The following is a 24,675-nucleotide window of genomic DNA, read 5'->3' on the forward strand; positions in this document are numbered from 1 at the left end:
CAGTGGTGGTTGATCCTGGGAAAGTGGAACTGAATCAAGCTGCTAATGTGAAAATTCACGTAGTATAACAGAGATAATAATAGCTCATATTCTTTCAGACTTTTCACTTGAGTCATAAAGAGACTTAAATACATTTTGTGCCACCCCAGATGTCTGGAAAGCCATCAACAGATGAACGGAATGGGGTATGGGACTGTATGGTGACTTGTTGATTGTGGGTCAGAGGCACAGCCTGGCAGGCGCTCAGGGGCTCAGAGGCCCTGGCTGCACCTCGGATTGTCTATATTGTGCACGGATACAGTGCTGACTGTTTCTGCAGCTTTATGCTTCTCATAAGGCTCAGCAATAAAACTGTAATGCTAGCAGCTTTTTTTCATGGCTAAATGCCCAGTTTGAGGAAGGGTGATGTTGGTCATGTTGCTAGACATACATATTTATGGCCCTGTTTCATCTGTTGAATTTAATCTGTTGGGGTATTTTTAATGTTATTATGGAAACAGTTACTATATTTACTCCTTGTGAAAAGCTTGGTGTATGAGAGTCTATGAGGAGGGAGTTTTAGAGTAATAAGGATTGCACTAAATAAGTGTCTACACTTCTTCAGGAAAAAATGCTCTAAATGAACTGCCTGGCATCTTGCCTGTTCTTGAGACGTGGACCTCACAGGGCACTGAACTGGAACACGCTATGCTGGGAAAGCAATGACAGGGTTTGTTCTTGGCTCACTTGATGGCACATCTCGTTTTCTTGTGGAGCGAAGAGAACCAGATCTTCTCGTACAGAGGATGCTTATGCCTGTACTGGGCTGGTTTCTCAGACCCACTGAGAACCTGTTTCTCATGGAAGTCTCCGGGACCTGTGGGTACCTTTCAGATGAACTTCTCAAAACCCGTTGCCAAGGTAAATGAGATAGTGGTATGGAAATTCAATGGATTTGGAATGGGAGTCACTGTCACTGTTGTTGATGTGCTTATTTCTGTAACTATTTGAAAACAGAATGTTTTTTGATATCAGTCTTGCTGATAATAATTGGTCGGGCTTAGTAGGGGTAATAATGTGGTGGGTCCACAATGGACATGTGTAAGGAGTAATTGAGAATAAAGGATTGAATGTCTCAAAATGTTCTAAAGAGGGGTGGACTTTGTGTCCGATGTATTTCTTAACTGCTTCTGACTGCTCTTTGTTCTTGTTAATGTCAGAGGGGATTCTCGGAGCTGCTTAGAATGAGGCACTCATTTTTTGTTGATCAACAAAGCCTTTGCTTCTGATGGGAATATGGCAGAAGCACAGACATGTAACAGGGATCTTAGAGTTGCACCGAGATGTTTTTCAGAATAAGATACCGGAAAAGCTGAGAGCTAGTTCTGGAAATGCCTGAGGCACAATGCTGGAAGCACCAGTACATCTCTTTGACCTACGTTTTGCTTTGGCAGCCTGAGAATTGACAATGTAATACCTTGCTGATGTGATGAATGACTCTGGGTTCACAGCCTTGAAAAAAACCCTTCCAAACTGATAAGAATTTCAGTTTACATTGATGCTTTGCCAATTAAAACCAGATTCTCTTCTTTTGTTATGGGGATGTTAAGGGGAAGCATCAGTCAGGAATAACAGTCTGATGTGATTAAGAAAGAATAGGGTTTCCCCGGAGAGTGGCTGGATTAAGAGTTAGGGGGTTTTTGCTCTGTGTCTCCCCCCCCAAATGGAGAAGGTTTGATGCTTTGCATTTCGTGTGTTCATATTTTGATACTGCAGCAGGGACAGCTTGGCAGGAGAAGTGGCAGAGTTTAGTCTAAAAACATTAATTTTCTTTGTTAATGCTGCTGCAGACAGTTCCAAGTTTCAGTTGGTAGTGGATTTCTTGTAGTATTTCTGTAACATGATGCTCTTTGGGAACAGCTTTGAAGCTCTGTGCTGGCCTTGGGGAGCAGAGGGCGTTGGGAGGGGGGACTGGACTCTCACTCCCAAGTCCTATCACTGATTTTACTGTTCAGAACAGAGGTGTGCAATTGCCAGCATCACTGCCATCGGCCTGCTGTAGAGCCTCTCTGGCTCTGGGAAAGCGCATTTCTGAGCATCTGTTTCACCAGCTGTGAAAATGAAGACAGTACCCTCAGCATGTGGGTATGATGAACATTCTTGTTAGCTAATCTCGGTAAAGTGCATTGGAACTGTGAAGCATCATGGGCTGTTGTTTGAAAGTGTGAAGGTTTCAAGTGGTGTAAGCCAAAAGCTTACATCTTTACATGTTAGGGAAGAGAAGTACCAACTGTGAGTCCTTCTAGGGCAGCAGAGGCAAAGGGTTTGTGGGAAAGAAGAGGAATTTGCCTATAATGGAGGACCTGGATTTACTTGGAACTTTGTAAAGTGTCTGTCCAGGGCTGGATTTTGCCCTCATACCACAGGGTGATGCAGTTGCATTTCCTTTTGTTGTTTTTCCATCCCCCCTCACCACATACTTGCTTTTTATGATCAAAGCTCCAGTCTTTAAAGATATGCCAATGCCTTGTAATAATGCTGAGAAGATCCCCTATGGGGAACGGTTCTGATTAGACACTGAGGAATTCTTTAATTCTCTTCATACTTCGTACTATTAGGAACATCTTGTTGATAAAAGGTGTGGCTTTTTTCCCTTGCTGTTACTACTTCTTTGGCTCCCCTTCTCCCCAGACACTCATGCTTTATGCTCTCCCGTTGTGTCATCTTATATGAACTTTATTCCTTGGTTCTTGCTTTCGGTTTGTTCTTTTATCTTCTACAGCACTCAGTGAACACTTAAAAATAATAAATATTAATAATAGAGCTCTTTGAACCAGCAAGTTCTTTGCTGCTTAAACTCACCTTTTCCTGCTGCTTATCCCCTATTAAAAGTTGCTATAATCTGCAGATTGTAGCTGTAATAACTTCTGCAGCAGTGACTGGGTTTGTGACAAGCACAGGATTATAGCTCCAGGTAGGGAAGTGGCAGCAGGAGCAGAGATCCTCAAAGGCACAAAGATGTTGTTTCAATTGAAATATTCTTAGCAATAAAGGAACAGAAGCCAAAAAAATTAATGTGGGAATAGAGCTACCTATCTAAATAGCCCTTCTTACACAGGTTTCCACAGAGTGTTAGTGACCTATATAGGATAATCCTGTATCGAATCTAAAATCCTGTGTTTAGAGGGGGAAAAGCATTTTTTCTGGAGAACATAGTTTAAGAAGGCTGTACTTTTGGAGATGCTTTCAAGCCAATTCATAGGAAGTGTCTTAAATCAGCAAGACAAACTGTGAGAGACATCTGTGATATTACTATATGTTTTCTTTTAATTCCCTCTTCAGACAGATTTACCTCTCCTTAGAGTTACAGAAGAAAAAGATACTGTCTGCCCCAGTGCGTGAAGTTGTCCACATAAAGTACAGGTTAGCCTTTGAAGCTTATATTGCACATGTTCTTTTGGACATCAGCAACATTTTTACTGTCTCAAATCACAGCCTAAGGAATGAATACAGCAAACAGGAATTCAGTGTGTGAGGCTTTCCCACCACATCTCCTTTCCTCTGTTTAACAATACAAGCTACTAATTTAGTAGAAGAAGAGAGAATCTGAAGTGTCAGGGCAAACTTCAGGAAGCCTTATTTGTTTCTTCTACACGGTTTTGGCTTGGCCCTACTTAGGGGAGACAAGATGTTCCTAAGCAGAACCTCTCTGCTGGATGTGGGTTGCTTCCAGGCTTGTATCTTCAGCAGAAACCGCACTACTTACTACTTGAGGCTAGGACTGGCTGGGAGTTTTTCAAGGAAAAAATTTGCCTGCAGAAAATGCTGATTTGTTGAAACCAGTATGGCCTTGTGGGAAAGGGTTGGTCTTCACTCAGTTCTCCTTGGGTGAATTTCTCACATTTGGGATAGAATCTCTTAGTCAAAGCAGAGATGCTGGTTAGCAGCCAAGTGGTTTGGGTTTTTCACCTATGCTGTCACAAATCCAGAACAGGGTCCTGAAAGCAGGTTTCCTACCTGCCAGAAATGCATGACCAAGCCACAGGACTGCAGTTCTAGGGCACATGGGGTTTTGCATGAAGGATTCCAAGGTGGATTCCAAACCTTCATCCCTATGTGAAACGAAAAAATATTTTAAGTCTCAGAAAACATGGTGGGATGAGAAATTTAAGCTAAGGTGTCCTTACGTCTTTAGTGGCCTTGCTGTCTTGGCAAAATAATCAGCATGTCAGTCACAGAAGAGCAACTGACCCTGAAGCACTGCTGGTGTATTTTGGCAGGGTCAAGGTTGTACAAGGCTGTATAGCCCTTGAGTCCCTGCTTTCTCTGAGGAATATTATTAGAAAAGCACCTTAAGCAGCCAAGCAAAATAAGGCTGAGCGCTGCTGGTATGTTTGTGCCTGGGACATTATTGTTGGGCAGGTTAGGAAAAATAATGCTTAGGGCAAGAGAGGAGCTTCTTGGAACAGGATGAAACACTCTCCTGCTGGTTTGATTGCAGCGAGATCAGCAAAGGCAGGGGTAACCCATGGTTTCAGTAATAGATCTCTTTCTTCCCATTTCTTCTCTCCCCCTGTTTTATGGAGAGGAGAGGAAAGTGGTCCTCTCTTCAGCCTTTCTTAACTCCCCTTGGAGAGTGAGGCGATAACAGGAAAAAAGCCAGGATAAGTGAGGTGTGTGCTTAGCCAGGGCATTTGTTCTCTGTGGGTTCTCTCTGCACCACCAAAGCCCCTGGCTCTGCTTGTTCCAGAGCGGCTCAGCCTCCTGAATCCTGCTGTGCTGTGTGCTGCTTGGCTGCTGAGGGAGCTTTCGGGGGCTCCCTCTGTTGTAAAAGGTGGGATTGCAAAATTGAGGTACACACGCCAGTTATGATCATATAAGAATGCCGCTCTGCCTTTCCTTTGTATTTTGTTCCCCCTGCTTTTAAAACCGGGGGGGTGGCAGGAAGGCTGGGGTTTGAAACTTCATCATTGCGTAGAGAAAGACAAACCACTCCTCTTAAAGGCAAAACATTCCAGGCCCTTGCTGTGTATTTGAGGTTTAAATAACGGGAATTTCCTGTTTCCAAGAAGCCAAGTGCATCCTCAGATAGTCTGCTAACCTGTTTTAAGAAGGCTTTTGTTCATCTTGTGGTACATGAGGAGTCTGAGCTTGCCTTTTTGGTTTCACCCCTCCTTCTTCAAGTTAAAGTAGGAGGCATAAGGTGTGTTTATAGCACACAAAAGCATGGGGCGGCAGAAGGGCTGAGCTAGTGGGAACCAGAACCAGGATCTTTAATGGGTGCAGCACAGAGGAATCCACTACACACAGTCAGCTCTGGAAATAGTATAATGTCAAAGCACTCCTGGATGTGAGATGAGCTCCAGTGTGCCTGCCCCCCGGGCAGAGATGCAGACCCCAGATACGGAACATTGGAAAGAACAAATAAAGACGCTCTAAGCCTTGCTTTTATGGTGGCTTTTGGTGATAGCAAGGCGATACTTATTGTCAAATATTAGCTGACATTAATCTCTCAATACGTTTTCACAAAAAATTGATCTAAGAAAAAATATTTCTCTTAAATCTATCAAGTCTAAGTCTTCTGTCTTTGGTTGAAATATCAGTAGATTTCTGCCTCTTGCTTCTTCTGGCTACAGTCATTAAAGGAACATCTAAAGGAACCTCTAAGATGCTGATTGCTAAGGTTCCTTAGATCCCCAGGAGGATGAAGGTAAGCTGCTGCTTTTCGCTAGAGGCTTAGACTGTGCTGTTAATGATAGCTGACATTTGGGAATTATGCGAGACCTTTTTAAGGACTAGACTGCCCACAAAAGTCAGTTTGCATCTTCTGTATCAGTGAATAACCAGACTTCTTTGCATCCATTTCATGTCTATATTCTGTACATTTAATTATATTTATTGAGAAAAGAAAGCTATTGATTTAAGACTTCACACTTTTCTTCTTCTGAATCAGGGATGGAGAACTGAAGAACATCAGGGTAGTGTGAAAATAGTTCCAGAAAGTTGAGAACTTAGATGTTTGATTGAGCTGTGCTGCAAAGTCCTCCTGTTGAAGGGTCAGACTGCACTAGGCTAGCATTGTGGAGGGTTTGCCATAACCCAGACCAAGGCTGCATGCCCAGGTATTCCCTGAGACTGACTTGCAAAATCCTTTCTGTGGCTGGAGCTGTATTCTTGTGGTCTTCAATGCTGCAGTCTAGGACTGGTCACTTAAAGCTGAAGGAGCCCAGAAGAAGCCATGTAGTGGATCTGTTTCCCTTAGTATCCTACAAGATCACTCCTGTAGACTATCCTTTAGCATGAAGCTGCAATCTCCAGCTGTAATCTTTGATTCTTTATGAAAGTGCAAGGGTATGGAGTGGGACCAAACATTGATTTTTTTTAAATGGAATATGATTAAATGTAAGAGTGTCTGAGTCTGGCTATCTTGCAGCTTTGTAGGTAACTCTGCAGGGAGAAGATTTGTCACTTCCTTCCCCTTTCCTGTTCTACTCTCTCTGAGCTTTTTTCCCTGTCATGAATTCTGTCTAGTAAAGCAAGGATTTGTTCTGATACACTGTTGTTTAGCAAGGAGGTTGTGAAACAGATGCAGTTGTAGAAACTGGTGATAAGGTAATTTTCTCACCCTTCCAATAGCTGTAAATGCATTCAAAAGAGGATTCGTGTTGCTAGTAGCATTTGTTACAGTATGTGTACTCCCAGACATGAATCAGAGATTGACTGGTGGATAATGATCCAGTGCAGTGTGCTTGAGTGAACAGATTGGGCAGGCATCTGAACTAGCCTACCAGAATGAGTCCAGTGCTCAGAATTTTTCTGGCAGATAATCACTGTGACACAAAATAGAAACTATCTGCCACTTGTTGATCGAGTTCACGTGGTCCATGTTATCTGAACATCTCAGGGTTGCAAAAGGATTGTATCTCTGTAGTACTTTTTTGAGGCAGAGAATCCTGTTTACCAATTCCCATTGTACTGATGTAAGGGAAATCCAAATGATTTGTTGAGGGTATCACTGGAAATCTGTAACAGACTAGAAAATAAGACATCTTGTTTTTAAGGAAGAGCCAGTGACTCTTCCTTCATAGCACCTATCAAAATTTTGCTCCTTTAAAATATATCTCAGGTTTAAAAAATGGGAAGGGAATATTTCCAGTGTTATTGGAAGATTTTTCTTAGCTAAATAAATGGCTGGCTTTGCTGTTCTCTTGTACCCAAATGTCCTGTATTGCTCAGTGATATGTTGCAAAGGCTTTCTCTTCTTCTGACTGTGTTAATTGTGCTTTTACTAAATTTGGATAGAACGCCTTTTTCTCTGTAAATTAAATTCTGTTTGTAGTTGTTTTTTTTTTTGGGGGGGGGGGGCGCAGGAAGCAGGGGAGGGTTGTGTAGTTGTTTCTCATACAGAAACAAAGATCTTCTGAAGTTTTGGAAGGACTAGGGGGGTCAGTGGGAATTCTTACCTCTGCCAAAATAGTCAATATTTTGTGGTTTGGGATATGCATGAGAGTATGAGAGACTAGAGGTTGTGGTCCTGGGATCTGAACCTCTTTTTTTTCCACATTGTACTGCAGTGCACTTACTACTTTTGCCTTCTGAATGTCAACTTTTGACCTGTTAAATTCTCTTAGAAGTGTGCACAGGTTTGTAACAAGTATTTTTCTTTGAATAGACTGGCTTTTTCAGACTGTTTACCCCCAAAAAGGTGTTTGTTGAGAGGTTCTAGTCAAGCCTAATAGTCCTTAACAAGTTAGTGACTCCTCCAGTCCTGCCATGTAGCAGTATTTGAGCAGTGATGTGGTCCTGAAACATTTGCCTGTTTCCACTGCAGCAATCCTAATCAAAGCCACAAAGTGAGATGGCTGCTTTCTCTACCCTGAGGCACTCCTGGGTGCTTCCTTGAGAAAGTGATTTGCTCTGGAGATGTTAAAAAGGCACGCACTGTAAAAAAAAAAAAAAAAAAAAAACAAACAAAAAAAAAACAAACCACCATAAAACACCCCAAACCCAACCAAACAACAAAACACCAACAAAACAAAACCCAACAAAACCCAAAAACCCCAAAACTTCCCAGGCACAGGTGTGGAGCTGCTGAGTATTAACGCCAATTGTGCAGTTAAAAATCACAGCTTTGTTCTTGAGACTGTAATAGTGTTAAAAAATTCAGCCTTGATCTTGATGAGCGCTCAAGTCCCTGAGCTTGTGTTGAATCAGGGTCAAGGTTTTTAATTTGTTCATTCTTCAGAGATGGTGCGTACCTTCTGTGGCAGCTGAAATTCGGGGGGGGGGGGGGGAGGGCGGGGGGGGCGCTGTGTGTGCTCAGCGTTTTGGAAGGAAAACAGTGTGTGCATGTGTTGTGAGCTGTGATCTACAGAAGTCAGGATCTCTAGGGTGGCTGCAGTATCTAAGTTGATGCCCCTATAGTTGTTTCTTAATTAAACCCCAGACACTTTACATGATTTCTCTTGAACTTCAGGACTCTGCTTTTCTTCAGCATATTTGAGACTTCTAGCCTGGAACTCCTTGGAGCTTTATATTAAGGTATTAAAGGGAGGAAAACCAGTTGGTTGCCTCGAGCTGAGGAGGAAATGCTAGACTTGAAGGATTATTTCAATGCAATGAATTTTAAAGACTTTTTGCTATATGTGTGTGGAAAGCTATCAAAATGCTAATGGTTCTGCTGTCTTTTTTAACCCTTTCAACATATGAAGCTGTCGGAGGGGCGGTGAGAATAATGTTGCTCAATGGCAAAAGGACAGTCCAGCCAGAAATTAAGTTTAAAGTAGCTTTTCATCTGTTAACTACAACTTCTCCCAGTAATAAGGAAGAATGATGCACCCATCATCACCCATCAGAATAGACTCATTCGGTTATTTATATTAATTATATAAATAATTTTTTTATATTTATATAAGATATTTATTTTATATAAATACACACATATATAAATATCATTCATTTATTTATATTAAATATAATATATTCATTCAGTTGAGCTCATCTGCAGGTGTGGTGTAGGTCAGCCAGGTAACCAACATCCTACAGAAAAGGCTAGCACAGGGCTAAGGAGCTCCCTTCACCCAAAAAACCCAAAGTGAAGTTGGAACCAGGTTGCTCTGGCTGGATGACTCTTGCAGCCCCTTTCTGGGGTGACTCAGGAAGCTGTGTGGAGGTTTGGTCCTTCCCCACCTGGTTTTTGGGATGGGCACCTTGCCCCCAGAGTTGTGGATGCCTCTGTTGTGCAAGAGGTCTGTGTGGCTGCCAGGGCACAAGGAGTTCTGCCACTGACAAAGCAACTTATCCAGTCAAGAACATACCTGAGGGGCCCTGGGAGACAGGATGGATCATCCTGCCTGTGGCAGGTTGAATGCAAGTCTCCTACAGTAGTGCAGATGTTCTCTGTTTGCTTACCCTAGTTTTTCATCAAGGAGATTCTGATTCTCCTGGCTATCTTGCCTCACCATCCTAAGCAAGGGAAGGGGTGGGCTTTAGGTGGGCGCACATCTCGGAGTGTTTTCTATGTTTGCTATGTGGCAGCTGTGACCTGGGCAGCAAGATGAGATGCTGAGGTGATATTCTCAGATGCTGAGCAGATACTGTATTTGAAGTAGCTCTGTGTCGCTCTGGCTAAGCTGCTGTTGCTGCCCAAAGCAGCTGGGTTGGTTTGGTCTGCACAGGAGGCAAGCAGGAGTTGTCCTCTGGGGATGCTATGTGTATCTGTGAGGAACTTCTATTCCATTTATTTAGGTTTGGGGCTGAGGTTTTCGACATGCTAGGAATATCTCATTCAACTCTTACAGAGATTCTGTTCATGTTCTGCTTTGGAGCCAGGTAAATACTTGGATAACTGGCGACACAAATAACTGAAATTGTGAGTGTTATTAAACCCATGAGACTCGGTCATTCCTTTAGCTGGTCTGAAATATCTTAGAGCAATGGGTCTGTCTGTGCTTATCTTTTTAATCAGGACTAGCCAGGCAATTTCAGCTCCCTGGAGAGCCCAAATCACTGAGCTGTGGGGTTATCTTTGCCATTAGGGTTGTGGCTTTCAGGTTTCAGTGAACTTTCAATGTTTTGTTTTTTATTTTTTTTTTAAGGCATATTTACTGTTAAATATTAGCTGCCAGCTTATTTCATATCTTAAAAGCATCAGTGTTTTCCATTTTATAGCCAAGACTTACCACCTGGGGTCAAGAGCAAGGGCAGGCAGTATAAAAGGGATTGCTGCAGGGATCTGTTTGGGGTTGGTACTGGGAGGACGCTGGATGAAGCAAGGTAAAAGGATTGGATAGCAGTGAGACTGTGGAATAGGGTTTTCCTTTCTCATTCGGCATGGGTATGAAGAGGTATTGCTTTGCTTGGGGCATCCTAAACTAGATTGGATAGGATGCTGGGGAAATTGATTTTGGGGAAAACTGTTTTGACTTGGATTGTTCTAAATGATATGAAGATATAGCTGGTGAATAATACAGTAAGCACTGGGGTGTGTGAGTTTTCTAGTATGTGTGTTGACCATGATTTCCTGTGTGGCTTTTAGCAAACGTATTATTTTGAGACACTGTGTGTATATTTATATACTTGGGAGAAGGAAGAGATATTCTCACCCCACCCCCTGTATTTTTCCCAGCACGGACAGTTGCAATCTGCTTGTCGATCTCATGTATACTTAAAGGCTGTTTTCACCGGACTCATCCCTCTCAGATTCTTACATTTCTTAATGGATGGCTTTAGGTATTGCAAACAATACCTTTTAATAAGAAATTATTCCCCCCTGAAATGTTTGTGATTACTGGGGGAGAAAAAATGTAACTCGGAGGTTCTTTAATTTAGTTTCTTGTTTTCTTGTATATTTACTTAATATTTTAAGTATTAATATTTAAGTATATTAATTATATGTATTATATAGATAAAATTTTATTAATATTTAAGTATATTTTGGTTAATCGTGAAAAATTAGGACTGTATGCATAGATAGATGGCTTTTATTGTGTCCGTAGTTGTTTTACAGACAAAAATCTTAAACTGTGCAACTGTTTTGCAGTTCCTGTTTGGTTTTTTGTATGTGTGAAGAGAAGGGAGCCTGCGCTGCATACTTCCACCACAACCCCTTATTCCATGCTAGAAGAAGAAGGTATTGGCAGTGGGAAAAGTAGAATTTACAGAGGAATGCATGTACAAGACATATCAATGTCGCTTCTGTGATTAAGTATGCAGTTAATCTCTGCAGATTAAATATTAAACACAAATGCAAAACAAAATCCTCTACTATTTCTGAAGGAACATGCCATTTAGAGTTGGGCTTTTGGATGAGCCTGTGAAGCAGGTTGCTGGGCTGGCCAAAGGGTTAGCGGGATATGCAGGCATGGTCCATGAAGGGTATTTTTGGAAGGGGTTCGGTTCGGTCACCCTCCTTGATAGGCAGCAGTGCAGGTGTTTGTTTTATTTAGGGTTGCCTTGGGAGAGTAATTCTCATGCAGAATAGAACAGGAATCTCTGGCTTCTTCCTTTTATTTTTTTTAATTACCTGCATAATTTAAAAGCCCTAATTCTCCTTTCTGTTGGTTGAGTGAGGAAAGGAGGAGTGCTGAAATGCTTATTGTCAGAAACCACAGTCTAAAACTTGCAAGTTGCTATCTCACAGCTGTTGCCTTGTTTGCACGTACTAGTCTATGTTTCTGAGGTGAGAAGGGTCTTAAGAGATCCAGCCCATGACAGTAAATAGGGAAAGTTCCCTGTTTGCTCAGACTAGATATATGTGTGCTTTCCTATCCAAGAAATAGTGATTTGGTGTGTTGGAGGTGTTATGCTCTGAGATTTCAGTCTTCGTTGTAGCAGCAATTATTTCCACCAATAATATTTGTATTTCCAGATTCCCAGGACTGAAGACACCTTGCCCCAGGATATGCACCAGCATGATAGGCAGGACACCTTCTGGGAAAGGGAAAGTGCTTCGTTCAAATATTGGCTTAAAGTTAGGCAAAAAGGGTATATGAACCAGTCTGCAGTATTCCAGAAGCCAGGCAGTCAGTCAAATTACCAGCTGTTGGATGAGCTGTGGTTATTGTCCATGTGTGTGGTCTTAGCCCATGGCAAATGAAAGGTAATACAATTTAGCTGAACTCTATCATTGCTAAATCAAATTACCTTGCATCAGCTGCAGGAGATGAGCATGCACACATCTCGGGGAGCTACCATGGCTCAGTTGATATACAGCCTCCTGTTACTCCAGTGTACCATGACTTTATTGGGGCCTTTACGTGGGTGTCCTGGTGACCAAGCAATAGGTAATACCGAGTTGCAAGCAGACAGAAGATCTAGTTATGCCTCCAGTTAAAGAATATTGCCCCTAAATCTCATAACATTTTTAGTTTGGGGAGTTCAAGCTGCTGATTTGGAGTTGATGGAAATAGAGTTTTTCAGCAATTATTGTACCTACTTTAAAAAAAAAAAAAATTGCCTTTTCCAGCAGATGTTGACTCCCTTGCCAGTAGGGAGGTCCTCTTGTCTGTAAGAGGCAGTGGTGCCAAACACGTTTTTGTTCTCTTAGGAGTGTGTTTCCTGAAAGGTTCCTTTCATCTACAGTGAATCTGTGTGCTTTAAACACAGGAAACATTACTGAGGTCTTTCTAAATATGTGAGAACTTTTTTTTTTTTAAACTGAATTATAATTGTCCCATTTAATAGTAGACCAAGCAGCAGTCTGTTCTCATCTTCAGCTGCTTTGTTTCTAGGATCGGTACCTTGCCTAGGAATGCCAGGAGGTACTGAATGGCCTGATCTTGCCCATGGACAATTTGGCAAGCCTTGGAAGGCTGAAGACATGCCTAATCTGGCTGCCATAAATGGGGTTTGAAAGGCAGTTGGTGTAAAATAATGTTGGAAAGGACACAGGATGGCACTTTGGCTCCCCTGCATTTACAATAGGAAGAGCTAGCTGTTAGCAAAAGCTTTTGTAGTGATTCTGTGTCAGTGCAACTTGGACATGAAGAATTGCAGGACGTGCCTTTGCTCTGGTGGGCAGTAGGAAGGTCTTGCCTTGGTCTGACCCCATCCCCAGGGGCTCAGCAGCTGAGGCTGGCAAGATGGGGCATGCTGGCTTGGGAAGGTCTAGGAGGAGAAAGGAACGAGGGCTTGCTCAGAGGAAATGTTGAATCTTTTGCCCTCAGAAACTGATCCTGGCAAAGTGAATGTGACCATGGTGATGGGCAGTGCTTTGTGCAGTCCTAGTGGTTATCATCCAATCAGTTTGGTACTGGGGATGTGACACTGGCAGCACTGCTGCAGCATTATGGGGTCAGGGTCACAGATGCTTCTATGTCCTTGTGATTTGACCACACATCCTGTTTTCTTCCAAACCAGGGTTGAAATCTCCTGTTATTGGCTGCTAAAAGTTTTAGGCTGGAAATATTCCCATTCCCATCATCTCCTGGAAATAATTCCAGCTTGGCCCATTCTTTTCGCCAGCTCCAGTCTTTCTCCTTTACTGGGATTTTCTGGAAACCAAGGTCAGAATGTGTTTCTTAAACATACATGAGGTTTAGCATCTGTTATTTCTGACACAGATTATTGCACATGGAAGAATGCATGTGCAAGTTCATGCACAGCGGGCTTTCACTGTACAATGAAGATGTGGTTAAGTGGGAATTAGGATTAATACTGGATTTAAGATTCTCATAGTTGGCTGGTAATAACCTAATCTCCGCAAAGGCTGCAGGCAGGCTGGCAGCATTCAGCTCAAGGCTGTTGTTCGCAAAACCTGAAATAAATCCAGTTTTGATACTAGGAGTGCTTTAATCAGAGCCTTTCAAAATAGGGATGGGAAGATAGCATATACTGTGTCAAATGTAGCCTTTTAATTTCTTTAATGTATGACAGTCACCTAGGCTTCTAGGTCTGATGGGTGATTGGCAGTAATATTTTTGGTTTCCTTCTGTAAGAGCTTAGGGATTCTGATTGATTTTAAAAACGTATGAACTGCATTCTAAAAGTTGATATACCAGAGTCTCTGTATAGGCAGAGTGAGATACATCCGTGTAGGGCAGCAAGCACTTGCCAGTTTAGAGTGTTTAATGCTAGATGTCCTTCAGGTAAGGAGGAGTCACAAGAGGCCACAGAAGTGTGGAGCTCCTCGGTGCGATGTGGTCAGTTCAGTCCAGCCTGGTTCAATTGTTGCTGTGGTAGAGATGACTGGTGAGAAATGGGTTGGTGAGCCTGTGCAGGTCACAAAATGAACTGCTGCATTTGACATTAAGGCCCGTGTGGAAGACAAAATGTTTTAACATGTTCTTGCTTCTCCTGTTTACTGTGGCTGCTGTGCCATTTTCAGTGCACCTGGTCTTTACTGAAAGTCGGACATTTAGTTATCTACATAACTTGTATCCTCAGTTAAGTGTTGATTAAGGTAGAGTTTATGCAGGCTCAGCCCTGCATTTTCAAGCAGGACAGAGGTATAAAGTTTACCTATAGACCTATTTCTGATTCCTTGCTTCCAGCCTTCTCTTGCATAGCAGTTCTGGTTCTGCCTAAACTCAGAGCTGTCCTTTCCAAAATGCATTTCTATTTGCATCACTGCGAGTGATAGCCTGGCAGTGTCGTGCTTACTCTGTCTGCTTTTCCTTTGTTTTAAATCAACAACCCATCCTGTGGATGAGTCTCCTTTGCAGTGGGTACCAAAGGTCACTATAGTATGATGATGTATGCCACTGTCAGTCAAAGTTTCTGACTGGGCTGTTGAGGCTGGAAAGAGCAGAGACATACCAAATAGATCTGAGTGGAAAGCTGGTCCTGATGCTGTTGATACAATTCAGTATTCATGTTGCCAAGAGGAAAATGACTCATCTGCAGAGGTGATGATGAAGCGTCTTTATCTAGTCCTGAATCCACTCTGTCACTTTGTTTTTTCTTAAGCCTACTTATTCAGCCCTTACCTTGATGGATTTGATTGGTTTTCTGCTGCTTTTGTGTTGGTCCTCCTTGCTAAGGTTGCCTTTCCTCTCACTGTTGCCTTGTGTAGAACATGTTATCAAATAATCCTATTAATCTTCTTAGATAATCTTTAAAACGCTTATCATCAAGCAAGACATTTTTTCTGAGGTATGAAATTTTCTTGCATATCTAAAGTCACTGGCTCTTAGGATGTTAAATTGAGAAACGCGCTGAAGTTTGCCTTTCCGAGGCTTAGGGCCCACATGATGACTTAAGATATGAAAGACAACGTCTTTATTTAATTTATTATTGCAGATGTCTCTGCCCCGATTGTGTTCCGAGAATAAGAGAGCATCAGAAACATTAGGTCAGTTTGAATTCTCTGCAGGGGGTCACAAGTCCCTTAAAGCACAAGTTGGAGACAGGTTAATGGGAAAGTTTCTAGTTTAGTTTATATTTTGTTTTTAAAAACCATAAACCAGGCAAATCTTTGGTCTTTCAGCTCCATTTCTTCTTCTCTTCCACAGAGATTAATGGTAAGGAAAAAGTGGATAGAAAGGGAACCCAGATGAGCCCAGCACCCAGCAGTGAAGGTTAGCGGGGACGTGCATGAACTGTGCCAGCACGAGGTTTGTTTTGGTTAGTGAAAAGCATCCAACTTACACTGAGTCTAAGAGACCTTAACCCTCTGCAGGAGCCAAACAGCTTGGTTCAAGGCATGCAAAAATTCATGGAAGTGCCTTGTGAGCATCTTAAAACTCTTGCTTTGTTCAGTATTACTGCTGGCTGGAGTGTTTGGTCTGTGGCTTTTCTGGTGTGTGGTAGGAGGTGGCAAAGACTGCTTACACCACCGCTGTGTAATGAGACAGTGCCATGCTGGGTGAGGCCAGGGGCGGTGTGAAGCTCAGTGATTTCTAAGCCTGTAAAAATCCAGGAGAGCATGCATTAATGCTATCGCTCACTGTTCTAGCCTCTAGCAAGCAGATAGGGAGCTATTAAACCACTCTGAACAGAATTAGGAGTGAGGGGGAATATCTGTGTTACTGAGCTTGCATCAGTTGTACAAATAACTTGACAAAGAACAAGCACAATGATAGTGTTTAAAAAAACAAACAAGCAACAACCAACAATCAAAAAGCCCACACCAACAGCAACAACAACAAAACTCTGTCACACATCAGCAGGTGTGTACCCTAAACGTGACATTTCAAGAGGACTCAAGTTCTCATGATGGCTGGTTTGAACTGTGCAAAAATTGGGGGTGGTGGTGTGTGCAAGCTTACCTGGGCAGTAGCTAGTACGTGTATCCTGCTACTTAGGCACTCCTTGAAGATGAGGAATTTATGTTGGCTGGTTTGGCCAAAGCCTTGTTATTACAAGAAGGAAATTGTGCCGTGTCTCTTTTGTAATAGCGGGTAGAGATATATGGATGTGAGTAAACTGCTGTCTTGCACATAGTACCTTAGAGCTCAGGGTGATGGAAAAGCTCAACATGGCCCAACAATATGTGCTTGTAGCCCAGAAAGCCAATCAGATCCTGGGCTGCATCAAAAGAAGCAGGGCCAGCAGGCTGAAGGAGAGTGATTCTACCCCTCTACTTCACTCTGGTGAGACCCCACCTGGAGTACTATGTCCAGCTCTGAAGCCCGTAACAGTAGAAGGACATGGATATCTTGGGACAAGTAGAGGAGAGCCACAAAGATGATCAGAAGGCTGGATCCCCTCTCCTGTGAAGACAGGCTGAGAGAGTTGGGATTCTTCAGCCTGGAGAAGAGAAGGGCCCTCAGGGAGACCTTACAGCAGCTTTCCAGTATCTAAAGGGGTCGACAAGAAAGCTGGAGAGGGATGTTTTACAAGGGCATGTAGCAATAGGACAAGGGGCAATGGCTTTAAGCTGAAAGAGGGTGGATTTAGATTAGATATTAGGAAGAAATTCTTGACTGTGAGGGTGCTGAGGCACTGGCACAGGCTGCCCAGAGCAGCTGTGGATGCCCCATCCCTGGCGGTGTTCAAGGCCAGGCTGGATGGGGCTTTGAGCAACCTGGTCTAGTGGAAGGTGTCCCTGCCCATGGTGGGGGGAGTTGGAGCTAAATGATCTTTAAGGTCCCTTCCAATGCAAACCATCCTATGATTCTATGAGAATGTGTCTTATGAATGCTCAGTGACAATTTCTTGTTCTTTAAATTGAGTCAACTCTGTGCTCACCAGTGAGTCTGAGAGAGGCCCTTAACAGCACTTGAAGCTGTAACTCAAAGCTAACTGTTCAGAGCAGATCTAACTGACAATGGTGTGCTTTTCAGAGCATTTGTAGTCTTGACTGTGGAAGGCCAGCCAGTGTCACCACAGCTAGTACAGCTCTACCAACACTTTTTCTTTCAAGATTTCCCAACTGTGGCTAGGAATGCACAGCTCCTGCGCTCCGCTGTGCCCTGGCCAGCTCCATGTTTTGTTGCAGATGAATGTGGTGGGATGATCTGTAAACATTGCTGTGTGTTCTGATGGTGAACGTATGCAAGCTGCTTGCACAGTGTTACTCTTTTATCCCCGCCCCACACCCCCCCACGCCCCCACTGCCGATGCCTCCTGCAAGCTCAGCTGCTGCTTTATCACTCCTGATAAGTGGGTGTGTGATTTGAGGCAGAGCCATCAGCCAGAACTGAAGGCAGGCAGGAGTCCCATGTGCATAGTTTGGGGGCAGCTTGGTTGGTTTGTTTTTTTTTTTTTTTGATAAGCCTGTGCCTCTTGCGGCAATACAGTGCACACTTCTTTTAAACCATAATCATAATCCTCTTTGCAGCCGGCACTGCTATCCCCACAGGAAGCATTAGCAATATCACAAAGTGCGGAGACTTCATTGTTTTCCCCTAATCTGCAAAGGGAGCTGAGACAAGACAGAGGAAACTTTAACCTATTATGTGCCTCAGTGGTAAATAATTAGTTTTTTACTGAGTGGGAGAATGGGGAAGCCTCTTGGTTAAGATAAAGTAAGCACAAGGCTCACAGGCTTATCTTGCTCTGTGGAATTCGGGAAAGGACATGTCCTTGAATTTGCTTGTCTGGTGTGCCCTGTTTTTGTGTTTGGGGGAAATGAGTCTGCTAGAGCTGCCCTAAGTGACTGCTGGGTATAAGACATCTCTTGCCAGGAAATGTGGTAGCTGTGCTTTTGTTTAAGGACCTTGAACAAAAGGTTCTGGATGCTTAATAATGTGCAAATTTGGGTGGGTGGGGTATGGAGAAGGTTAATAGGGCAGACTAATAGAGGAGGAGCTGAGCTTGGGAGAGGAGAACAACACTGAGGACATGGCAGCAGACAGAGGGAGGTAAAACAGGAAAAGCTGCCCCTTTTTGCCATGTTCCAGTTAACTTGGTCACCTCTGACAATTCTGGGGTAAGTGCAAGCTGTGTCTGCTGAAATAATGGTATTTCCAGCCACGGTGGCGTGAGAGGCCACGGCACAACTCCAAGGGGTGTTGATGTGCAAGGCTGTGTGCTGTTAGAGTGCTGTCTAGACCCCAACCCATCATGAGGGAGGACTTGCTGTGGGAGTGCTTGTGGGTGGGAATTCATGTTGGGTCAATGCTTTACATTCGCAAAACTTCTCTTTGCAAGCTGCCTGCCGTAAAATCTTTCTTGTCACACTTGGTTCTGCAGCTGCAGCTGTGCTGCGCTTTCCCTGAAAAGGAAAAGCTGAAGTGGGACTGAAGCTTGGGGGGGCTGCCCTGGCACAGGGGGCACAAATCCAGTATGGCAAATGGTCTGCTTGCACGTGTGCCATGTCTCTGGAAGTCTTTTAATCTAATACATGACGAGAGCAAAGGAACAAAACAAAAGCGTCTCAAAAATAGCGTGAGATAAGGATCTGGAGAATTTGCTTTTTATTTCTCACAAGAGTCCCTGGAGACTTCTTCTTTTAAGGGAAGAAATTTAGCTTTCAAGGTCGAGTTTTCCCCCCACCCCCCTTTTCTTCAGACTTCAAAGGCAGTCAGCTGAGAGCTTCTTAGGAATGTTACATCTGTTCAGAGTAAATGTGGATCAGAGGGAAGGCACTTTTTTTCTCTTTCAAATTGTCTGAAATTTGTACACAAATTTTCTTGAGAGTGTGGTAAACAAGACACAACCTCAGTGGGGATGGATGGTGCGATATAGTGAAGGGTGGAAAGCCAGCAAGTGGGAGTAGTCCTCTGCAGAGACATGTAGTCGAAACACAAGTTTTATTTTCCTGATGCCTTAATAGAAAACATTTTAATGTCTGTGTCTTTAAATAAGATGTATTTGGAAATTGAAATAGAACAAATGGACCAAAACATGCCTAATGCCTGCCTGCTCCTCCTCAAACTCTTAGCTTGTGCTAGCTTTGTACCAGCTGACACGTTGTCTTTTCTTTTTATTAAATAGCTTGTCCTTTTGCTTTCAGTCTTAATCTACATGTATCAAACTGAGATCCATCAGTTTGGCTTTTTCACTCTTGACTACTGTTCCTTCACCAACTGACTGAAAGCCTATTCGCAGTGGAGGGGCTTTGGATCAGACATTGGATGTGCCACAGAAAAACGGCACAGCAAGCTTGGGGGATAGAGCAGGTGGGCTCAGAACTGGACCTAATTTAACACTGCGCTGCCTGTAATGGGTGGGAATTTATTGCTGATTTTGATGAAAGCTGATGTGTGGCATTGCTGAGAACATTTGGAAATCCTCTGCATGGTAGGACTTACGGACATGATCAGGTCTCAGACAGCCTTGTGCATAACTGCCTCTTCACATCTCAAAAGTGTAACTGAGCTCCAAATGGTTTTCACACCAATTATTTCCCTCTTGCTTTTGAATAGAACCAGGAGGGGGGTTGTTTATCCCATTTCCCTGGTGCAGCTGAAACTCAGAGCAGCAAGCTTGTGTTGGAGCTGTTGTTTCCTCTGCACGTTTCCCATAAGGAGGCCAAGGAGTGTGAGATTTGTGTTTCAGTGTGGGGCTTTGTCACATGCTTACCCAGGCTGAAGATGATAGAAATCTTGGTGCTGTCTCACTCCGGGTTGGATAAGTATGTTACATTTGTTGCTTTCATGGGGTTTTCTTTCAAACTAGGCTTCTTAACTAAAGAAGAGCAATATTTAAGCTTCTGAGTAAATTAGCAGAGAACTCTGGCTTCATCTTGACTAATCTGTTTAACCTTCATCAGCCCAAATATTTACTCTAGGCATTGAATATCCAGGCAGTGTAATTCTGATGCTAAAATTCATGCACTGAGAATGCTGCAGATTGACTAATCCTACAGAATTCCAGAAATCCCTGTCTGTATAAATAAACTTCCTGTATGAAGGATTATAACTAAAATGCTGTGATTTCAGATCAGCAAAGCAGACATATAGCAGTTGTGCTGGTCGCTTATGTATTTTTTTAAGGATGTGTAAAGAAAACTGAAAATAATGAAGCACAATGTTGTCATATACTGCAGGAAGGAAATTTACCTCTACCTTTTTGCTACAACTTCTCTTTTATCAATTTTCAAATTGCCATCAGCTTGATTTACCCAGGCTGTTGAAACTGTTACTGGTTTCAGGTATGGCATTTCTGGTGAATCTGTGTTTCCCAGGTCTTTGTCCCCTTACTTAAGCAACTGGGCAATGTAAAGTGTTCATGAAACTGCTGTATGTGAGTTAGTTTGTAGTTCAGTCACTGAAGATCCCCCAGCCCCCATACACACACAGATTCCCCTCCAGCTTCACAGCAGAGCCTACAGCATCTGGATTTACCAGAAACTAAGTTGACATCTCAAGTCTGGTCTGTCGTGTCCATTGCAGGGAATACTTACAAGCCCCCAGTGTAACACTGTTGGTATAGGTATGGTGTAAGCAACCTTCTGAGCAGTTGTCCTGTTACTATAGTAATTATTCTGTCTTTGTGAGATTTAAGTGCAGGCTTATCTGGGATCCTTATCTCAGAGAAGTTCTGCTAATATCCCTTGATCTTGCCCTTTCTGTTACTGTACTGTTCCAGAGATGTGAAGGCTGTAAACACCCGGGGAGAGGGGTTAGTTTGGCTGTTGTAAAGGGAATAACTAAAAAGAATGGGGTCAAGTTCGAGAAATAAAATCAAAACTGTCTGAGGAGGACTTGCCAACAGCATTGTTCATTAGGTTCATGGAAAACTAATGTGTGCTCTGCCATCTGATAATTTTGAGAGTAGACTGCAAAAATGAAATGGTAGGAAGGACAGTGGGATGGAATTGTTCCCTATCAGCGGGGAAGGATCCCTGCCGATCTCACTCACCGCTTTTTTGCATGTAAGATTCTGTGTATCAGTAGAAAACTAGAAGGAAGAAATTGCTGAGCCGTTGCATTGTCAGGAGGACATCTAGCCCAGAACCTGCGCTGTTCATGGCCACTTGATCCTAACCGATAATTCTCCCTGCTTGAAAGGGACCAGGAGAGGAAGAACTGCGCCTTGCTTTACTTGCCTGGTGCTCTGTAGGGAAATTCCTTCTCTGTTCCGTGCTGGGTTAGTCAGTCCTTTTAGCACTATATCTGAGGAAGAATCACTGCAGCTAGGCAGCTAATCTCACTTCTGTCTTCAGATAAGATTGTTATCAGAGTAATTGTCTGTTTGCTCCCCCTCCCGAGTCTAATCAGGGTGGGTTGTGCCAATACCTCCTGGGGCAGAGGAGCTCCGATGTTGGTTGCCCTCAAAAGAAAGAGAAAATCCTCAGCGTATATTTAATGTAAACTTCAGTTTTGTTAGATGTTCACGGGAAAATCACCTGGAAATAACTTGCTCAGACATGTCTCACGTGTTTCACAGTAATATGTTTGTTCTGGTTTAAAATCTAGGTCCAGGCAGGCAAGTTTCTGTAGAGCATACCGCAGTGGGGCTCTCAACGGGTAGTGCTGTGCCCTAGTGAAGCTGGTACTTTCCCAAGCCCTGGGATAGAGCAAGTTCATGACTGCAGAGAATGCATACTTTCAGATGTTGGCGTTTCAGACAGCAAATAATTCTGAACAATTAGTGCTTTTTCCCTTATTTCAAAGCAAATTACAGGATGGGTGGTTTCCTGATGGGGATAAAGGAGGCTTAGATATTAATTTTTCATATATCCTTCAAGCTGGGACTAGAGCTTGTCTCTTGATGTGTTTACCTGAGGAAGTGCACTGTGTTGTCTCTGTTGGTGAGCAAACTATAGGTAGTGCAATGCTCCAGTGAGATACAAAAATGCTCTGTGGCTTCCCCTGTTACATGGATGAGAAGACTGAGACACAGAAGTATGATGGGCCGCCATGGGAGTTGCCAAAGCAGGGTTGCATGGATAAGATCTGTGCTAGAGCCAGCATCGTTAGTGGCTGCTCCTGATTCCTGGTCTGTGTTACCATCTCCCAGCTCCAACAGCCAGCCCGGTATGAAAAGCAAAGTGTGACCCTGCCCTTAGTGGTGTTGCTGCTGTAGAGATGTTGTCTAGCTCAATCAGACCTGCATGCCTGGATAGCTTAATGAAGCTCTAGCTTTCCAGTGTGATACCTAAAGCAAGCTTAAAGGGCAAGGGCATACGACTGAAGAGAGTGCTCATAGCTGCTGAACTAGCTTGCCTCATATGTGAGAACCGCTAAGACTGTCTGATTCAATCAGGCTTAAAAGGTGTTGAATAAAGCAGGTTCTTTCAGGCACATGTAAAAGTCATCTTGGGGACCTTGAAATTGGTATGGCCACAGCTGCTTCTAGCCTAATGTGTGCTTGATGTGCTTAGTGTGGATATTCTCTAAAACTTTTATTGCATAGTTTGCTGCTTCCTGCTTCATTAGACTTCAAATCACTAATTGCAGTGGTAGCTTCATGGCTGTAGTGTCCTTTTTAGCAGGAGCTATAACCATTTTACGTTTGCTGGATGACTTAACTGATGTTGCTCTCCTCTTCACAAGGAGAGAAACAGAACTGCAGAGAGGAAGAGAAATAGAAAGAGGTGTAAAAGCTATTTTTGCCCTTGACTATACTGCACTGAAGAGATGCCAGAGGTAGTACTGTTTAGAAAAGTGCTTCTGGAATTGGAAGTAATACAACTACATCAGTGCAACTAGTAAACCGAGCCTTAAATAGGTAGGATGCAGTGCCCACAGTGCTGATGGAACTTGAAATTGCATCTCCACACAGCACTACTGTGTCACCTTACCCAGACATAGCTGCAGTGTGTTTGATTTGGGTCTGCTGAATGTGCCACAGATGTGAATGTCCAGCAGTAGACCATGTGATCCTGAAGGCCCCTTTGTATGGTTTGTGGCCTCGCACACAGGAGGCCACAAATTATTATTTTACTCCTCCTCCATTGCATCTGTGGCTTTGTGTGGTTTTTGTTGTGGTTATGTTTTGTTTTTTTTCCACTTGAAGTGTATTTTTGGCAGCCTTTGGCCCTTCAATAAGCTTTCATGCTATCAGGACCACAGCTATACATACATTAAATGTGCTTTGTTATCTGGATTAGAGTATGGTGTTCGCTTTCTTTGTAAGCAATTCATATTCTAGAATCTTGTCTCCAGTTATTCTTCTTCTGTAATGGCACTGAGAACAAGTGTTGTAATTTACTTTGTTACTTCTGCTGGTGTAGCACTTTGGAGCCATCCCTGATGAGATGCATCGCTCCCCATGTTGTGTTGATGGTGAGGTTGTACATTAAGGAGCTGTTGGCTGATTTACAAAAAGCTCTCTTTTGGAGGCTGGGAGCAGATTTTTCCAGAGAGCCTAATAAGCTGTAGTCACTGCCTGCTCCCCTTCCCCAACGTTAGACCTGTGCAGTGCCTGCAGAACATGATACAACCATGAGTCTACTCCCTTATTCAGTATGTTCTTCAGCTTATGGTTGCATCTGCCCTGTTTAATGCTACCCTCCAGTCTGTCACCCATAATACTGCTTATTCAGTGTGTAATAACTATTTTGAAGCTATAACTTAAGTATCTGTTTAGTATCCATTCATGCTGTACCTTGGACTGATATCCACCAGAGTGGTGAGTCACATACTCCTTAGCAGAATTACCAGGTAGGCCTTTGAATCCTTAAAGGTAGCTGTCCTGGGATTAATCTGAGTGTTCCCTGGTGAGTGGGGTCCACCTTGAAAATTTATGAAAGTACACCGATAAACCAAACACTAGCAAAGTAAATGTAGCAGGAACATACCTCAAGTTACTATTATTGCTTCGGCCAGCTACCATAAAAAGCTTTTCTAGACTTTATTAGCAAGTGAACAGAAACTGTTACAGAGCTGTCGGTCCCAGACTGTCAGCCTGGTCTTGCCACACTCGGGAGTACGTGACATGAACGAGGTGTTCCTGTAGCAGAGTTGGTCTAAGGACAGGTCTGTCCCTTGCTGCCTCTGACTACAATGCCTCCTGTCAGTAGCAGTTGGAGATATTGGGATAATTGAATATTCTCCATAAAGTAGTTCTACTCAGCCATAAGAATGGCCATGCATAATGTGAACAGATGTAACCAGTTTTGCTAAACAGTAGTTTTAAGAGAGACTATGTGGAGAGGTTTATAGTTGAGGCCAACAACCAATCCATGTGGGAAGCACGGTGTCAAAATAGCAAGAAATAGAAGAATAAGATGAAATATTTTACTTGTAACATTTTAGGCATGTTGCAAGGAGATTTGTCTCATTTTTATGGGTCTCCAACTGTCTGTGACAACGATCCTTATTTGGTTGGATTAATCCACAGAGGTTCTGTGCAAGCTATCAACAAACTTTACATATATACACACCATTTCAGTTGACTCCAGCTTGGAACTTGGTAGAAGAA

General features: G+C 43.1%; 1 protein-coding gene across 11 annotated transcripts in view; it reads left to right on the top strand.

Moving 5' to 3' along the window:
- Positions 1-24,675, top strand: part of TSPAN18 (tetraspanin 18) — a 172,439-nt gene that overhangs the window by 54,684 nt on the left and 93,080 nt on the right. The window contains exon 1 of one of the 11 annotated variants that reach the window (XM_080396766.1): positions 8,933-15,533. The exons of 9 other annotated variants lie outside the window; for them this stretch is intronic. The gene's annotated coding sequence lies outside the window, so the exon portion shown is untranslated. Of the gene's footprint in view, positions 1-8,932; positions 15,534-15,567; positions 18,293-24,675 lie in introns of those variants that run through there. One more of the 11 variants, XM_080396767.1, reaches the window with a different exon arrangement.

Source organism: Falco punctatus, assembly GCF_963210335.1.
Source record: "Falco punctatus genome assembly, chromosome: 7".
In the NCBI taxonomy this organism is placed as follows: domain Eukaryota; kingdom Metazoa; phylum Chordata; class Aves; order Falconiformes; family Falconidae; genus Falco; species Falco punctatus.